Source organism: Chinchilla lanigera, unplaced genomic scaffold, assembly GCF_000276665.1.
Source record: "Chinchilla lanigera isolate Chin_1 unplaced genomic scaffold, ChiLan1.0 scaffold00051, whole genome shotgun sequence".
Lineage (NCBI taxonomy): Eukaryota > Metazoa > Chordata > Mammalia > Rodentia > Chinchillidae > Chinchilla > Chinchilla lanigera.
The window spans coordinates 13,869,253-13,875,247 of NW_004955452.1; positions in this window are offsets into that span (position 1 = coordinate 13,869,253).

A 5,995-nucleotide genomic window follows, 5' to 3' on the forward strand; every position below is an offset into this window, starting at 1 on the left:
CACAAAATGGAAAAAGTTTTGTAAATCATATATCTGCTAAGGAACCTGTATATAGGAAGTGTAAAAAACTACAAAGTAAGGGCTGGGGATATAGCTCAGTGGTAGAGTGCTTGCTTAGCAAGCATGAGGCCCTGGGTTCAATCACCAAATGAAAGGTAAATATATATATATATATGAAAGGTATATATATATGAAAAGGTAAATAACTCAATTTGTAAAAAGCCCTCGGAACTGAATAGATGTTTCTCCAAAGAAGATATATAAATAGCCAAGGAGTACATAAATAAATGTTCAACATCATTAATTCTTAGAGAAATGCAAACCAAAACCACAATAAGATACCACTTCACACCCACAAGGATGACTATACTTTAAAAAAAACTAAAAATAACAAATGTTGTTAAGAATATGTTGAAATTAGAACTCATATATTGCTGGTGAGAATGTAAAATGGTGTTGCCACTGAGGAAAATAGCCAGGCAGTTCCTCAAAAAGTTAAATATAGAGTCACTATACAACCCAGGCATGTTGCTCCTAACTATATCCCTAAAAGAATGGCAGACTTATGCCCCACAAAAACTTGTACACAGGGGCCGGGAATATAGCTCAGCAGAATCGCGCCTGCCTGACAAGCAGGAGGTCTTGACTTCAATTCCTGGTACCAGAAAAAAAACTTGTACGCAAATGTTCACAGCAGTATTGTTATAGCCAATATGGAAACAAAATGTCCACCAATAAATAAAATGTGGTGTATTCATACAGTAGGCTACTAGCCACAAAAACAATGAAGCCAGGCATGATGCTGCACACCTGTAATATTAGTTAGTTAAGATGCTGAGGAAGGAAGATCATAAATTTGAGACCAGCCTGGGCTGCTTAGCAATTCACTGGCTCAGAATTATAAAATAAATCTTGAGCATGATAGCACACATCTATAATCCCAGCACTCTGGGAGGCTGAAGCAGGAGACTCACAAATTCAAACCCAGCCTGGGTAAGTTAGTGATTTAGCAAGACATGATCTCAAATAAATAAATAAATAAGTAAAGGGCTGTGTATATAGCTTAGGCCCTGGTCTCAAGCTCCAGTACCATAAATAAATAAATAAATAAATAGTACCAGGGATATAGCTCATATTACCTGGATTTAATTCCCAGTATCCACCCCCCTGCAAAAAAATCAGGTACATTCTGCTATGTAGATGTACCTTGAAAATATGCTAAGTGAAAAAGATCCAATAGAAAAGGCCACTCATTATAGAAAATATAAACTATGAAATATGAAATATCTGGAGATAAAAAGTAGATTAGTGTTTTCTAAGGGCTGAGGGGAGAACAGAGTGGGGATGATTGCTAATGGTTTCAGTTTTCTTTTTCTTTTTTCCCTTGTCTTTTTGAGACAGGGTCTCACTATGCAGTCCAGGCTGGCCTTGAGCTCACTTTGTAGCCCAGGCTGGTCTCAAACTCGCAAGGATCCTCCTGCCTCAGCCTCCCTAGTGCTGAGATTACAAGCATGTGTTGCCACGCCCAGCCTAGTTTCAGCTCTCTTTACTGAGAATTTCTTTTTTTTTTTTTTTGGTACTGGGACTCGAACTCAGGATCTTGTGCTTGCCAGGCAGGAGCTGTGCCACTGTGCTATATCCCTGGCTCCGTAATGATGGTTGCACCTTGTGAATGCACTAAGTCACTAAAATATAAACCTTAAAATGGTGCATTTTATGTTCTGAGAATTATATCTTAATAAAAGATGCACAAGATCAAGTCTGCCAATAAACTGGGAGCAGTGGGCTGAAATTCCATTTATTTATTTAGTTTTTTTTGAGACAGGGTCTTACTGCACAGCCCAGGCAGGCCTGGAACTAGCAATCCTCCTCCTCAGCCTCCTAAGTGCTGGGATTATAGGCATGTACCACCACACTCAGCCAGGAATTTCATTTCAATGCCGGGTGGAAGCCCTTCGAGAACTGGTCTACTTAGGTAGTATTCAATATGGCTCCCTGTTAAATGGGTCCACTTTAACTTTAATTTAAAATTTTTGTTTGAATAAGGAGTTCCCCAACCAAAGAAGAATAAAAATCCCTGGTCTAATTGTCAACTGCACAGAATTGCCTTGTCAACTGCTAAGCACCAGTCCGGGAGGAAAGCCATTGTGAAGAGAGGTAGGGAGTCAAAGCACTAACGTAGCACTGGGCCCAATAAGGGTTGGAGAGCCTTCGGCAGCACCGCTGGCCAGACCCTGCGTTTGGTGCAGTGTCCACTAGTGAGGCTCCTGGCACAGCCTCGTCTCAGGGGTGTACAAGCACACTCAAAAAGTTTAGTTTCACCAGACACGGAGTGGCCTGCGCTTGTACCCTAATATTTTGGGAGCCTGAGGTAGGGGATCTCAATTTTGAGCCCAAGCTGGGCAACAACAGCTTAACAGAACCCTCTCTCAAAACTTTATAAAAAGGGTAGGTGATGTAGTCCAGTGTGAAGGGCCTGGGTTCAATTACTAGTATGGGAAGAAGGAGAAGAAGAAGGAAGAGGAGGGGGAGAGGGAGGAGAAGGAAGAAAAGAGAGAAGGGGAGGGGAAGGGGGAGACAGAGCGGGGAAGAAGTTGTTCAGCCTTGATCAGGCATGTTCTTTGTGGCTTGCTCTCAACCTCAGATAGGTGAGCCAAGCCCCTCTCCTCAGGCACTGGCCATGTGAACACCTCAGCCTCTGATGGCTCTGCTCTGTGCTCCTGAGTGAAGATTTTGAGCTCACTGTCTTTCAAGGAGCAACAAGACAGTAACAGGAGAGTTATTGTATCATGGCATTTAAGGGAAGGGTAAGAAGAAAAGAGAACTAGTGACTTGTAGGTACTTGCTTACTCTGTGCCAGACACACAAGAGAGCACATGTGTAGGATTTAACTTCCTCCTCAAGACGTCTTTGAGCTGGGGAGCAGACACGTTCAAGGTACTTAAGAGTTAATGAAAAAAAAAAAAAAAAAGCTGGGCATGGTGGTGCACGCTTGTAATCCCAGCACTCGGGAGGCTGAGGTAGGAGGATCGTTGGGAGTTCGAGACCAGCCTGGGCTACAAAGTGAGCTCGACGCTAGGCTGAACTGCATAATGAGACCCTGTCTCAAAAAGACACACACACACACAAAAAGAAAAAAATAGTGTTGATGAATTGTGGGACCAGGATTTGAACCCAGGACATCTGATTTAAATCTGTGTTCTTGAAAAGCTGGTTCTTCACCCAGAAGTTTTCATTTAGATGCCTCACTTGCTCCTTCAATGATTCTTTCTTTCATTCCATAAATTTCCCCCACAAAGAGGGAGGCATTTGGAGGCCTCATAGGCAACAGAGACACAAATCTGAATATAGTACCTGGATAAGAAATGAAAGCTGGCCACAGTGATGTACAGTATAGTGGGAGCCTGGCCTGGACTGAGACACAAGTCCAGGATCTGAGTGAATACATTAATACACCACCAAAGGAGGCGGTGGAAAGGTGTGGCCAGATAGCAAATGTTTTTTGTTGTGTTTTGTTGTTTGTGGTACCGGGAATTGAATCTAGGGTCTTTACACTGAGCTACATTCCCAGCCCCAGCCTCCCCCAACCCAGCTTTTTGAGACAGGGCCTCCCTAAGTTGCTAAATTGCCCAGGCTGGTCTTGAAGTTGTGATCTTCCTGCCTCCTTGGGTGCTGGGATTCCAGGCCTGCATAATCACACTTAGTTTTTGTTTATTTTTTAGTTTTGAGACAATAAATCACTAAATTTCCCAGGCTGATTTTGAATTTGTGATCTGGCCCGCAAGTGGTTTTTATAAGAAAGTAATGATTTAAGTTTGGTGCGATGCAGGCAAATGTACTGCCAATTCTCAATTCCTCTCCTCCTTGTCCTGGAGGCACATAGGGTATGGGAGACTGAGCAGCCCCTGCGAGAGAACTGAAGAGGAAGTGGTATTCTGGGGTGTGACTTCTCAGCCACAACAGGAAGTGGAAGAAGGCTTGCTGAACAGAGGTTTAAGGGAGTTTATTCACCACAGAGCTTGATCTGAGAGGACTTGGCATTAAGACCTTTCAGGAAAGGAGCAAGTAGGTGCCTGTGTGGGAGTGAGTTTGGGAATGAGAATGGAGATAACCAGAGCGATCAAGAATGACAGGGCTGAGAGACTTGAGGGAGTGAGACTTTGTGGTCCCGACTGGAACTATGGGTAAATACTGCACATTTCATGCTATGGTTGTTGAGGTTAGTGGTGACACTATTTTTAATCCAGAGAACAATCTATGGCCTCTGCCAAGAATACCAGAGTAAAGAGAAAATTTGTGAAGAGTTGCACTGGGAAAGTCAGCGCAAGCTATGTGAGCCACCAGCACTGTTTAGGTTGTGTGAGGAATTTAGTCTGGGGTGGAGAAAAGGGGAGGTGGCTACTAGGTAAAACAACTTGAGATCTACTTGATTTTCTTTTCCTCTCAGCTGCAGGCCAGTGTGTTGGTTTCATGAATATACTCTCCCTTTCCAACTTCCTGCCCCTTATTATTGTTTCCAGTTAATATCTGGTTTAACAAAGAGATCACATAACGCTATGCAAAGAACTGACTATGGTATCGTACAGTAAACTAGAATCTAGTAACGAAATTAGAAGTCCCAGTTCCATAGCCAGTGAGGAATGGAATCAGCCAGCACTCAAAGGGAGGATTTAGAAAGATGTTTCCAGCTTCCTTGCAACATCATATAATATACAGTGTGACTTAGAGCTTCCCTGAATTTGTTTCCTCTTGTGTGCAAATAATCTTTCTTAATATCTATCTTATGGTGGTTGTGAAGATTAAATGACATGTGAAGCCTCTAATACAGCACCTGGCCATGGTGTGACCTTAACATCTTTTATTTTTTTATTATTACAGACAAAAATTGCCTGGCTTTATGGCTACACATAGCAGGTGCTTAAATGAATATCTCACTATAAATGGAATGGGCTAAATTGTGTCCCCCAGCAATTCATTTGATGAAAGTTCTAACCTCCACTTCCTCCCAATACCTCGGATGACTGTACTGTATTTGGAAAAGAGTTGCCCAGAATTAATTCTTTGAAGAGTATTAGGTTAAAGGAGGTCATTTGTGTGCATCCTAATCCAATATGACTGATGTCTTTATAAAAGGAAGGCCTCAGACAGACAGTACAGAGGAAAGACCACGTGAAGGCAGAAGACAACCATCTACAAGTGAAGGAGAGAAACCTCAGAAGAAGCCAACCCTGCCAACACCTTGATCTTAGCCTTCTGGCCTGCAGAACTTTGAGAAAATGAATTTCTGTTGTTTAAACCATGCATTCTGTGGTACCTTGCTATGACAGCGCTAGTAAACGAATACAGCGTACACATGTAGAACCTTTCACCTGCTGAGCCACGGCTCTGTGGTTCTGTTGATGACAAACTGCCTCTTGGCCTGTTGTTGTACCTTCTTCAACTCCTCGTCCCGACTAGAAAGCCTTAAGGATGCTGGGCCTGCTGGGCTGACCAAGAGGCTGTCCCCTTGGCTCTTGGCTGCTAAGGTGACCATGACTTGCTGACCAGAGATGCTTATCACGGAACCAGGGAGAGAGGATGTGCCTTGCCGGCATGCGCGAGCACGTGTGTGTGTGTGTGTGTGTGTGTGTGTGTGTGTGTGTGTGTAGGGGCGTTGGGGTGAGTGGTGTTGGATGACGGAATGAAGGAGATCCGCTATGTCTGAGGGTACCCTAGTGCTCTCTGCCCTAGAAGACGGAGAAAGGGAGAAAGAAGCAATCTGGTGTGCGAGGAGGGCGGAGAGGTAAACCTCAGGGCACTTTCCACCGACACAAGTGGAGAACCTGTCCGCGGTTCCCAGATCTTTTGAGGCTCGCTGTGCACCAGCACGCCCCGGGGGTTCTCGTTCGCAGCCCCAAGCCTTTTGCCCGGATGGGGCGCCTCCTGCCGACTGCACCTAGAGGGCCGGCGGGCGCGTGCCCGACACGTCCTCGGGCACTGCCGCTCCAGGCGCGCG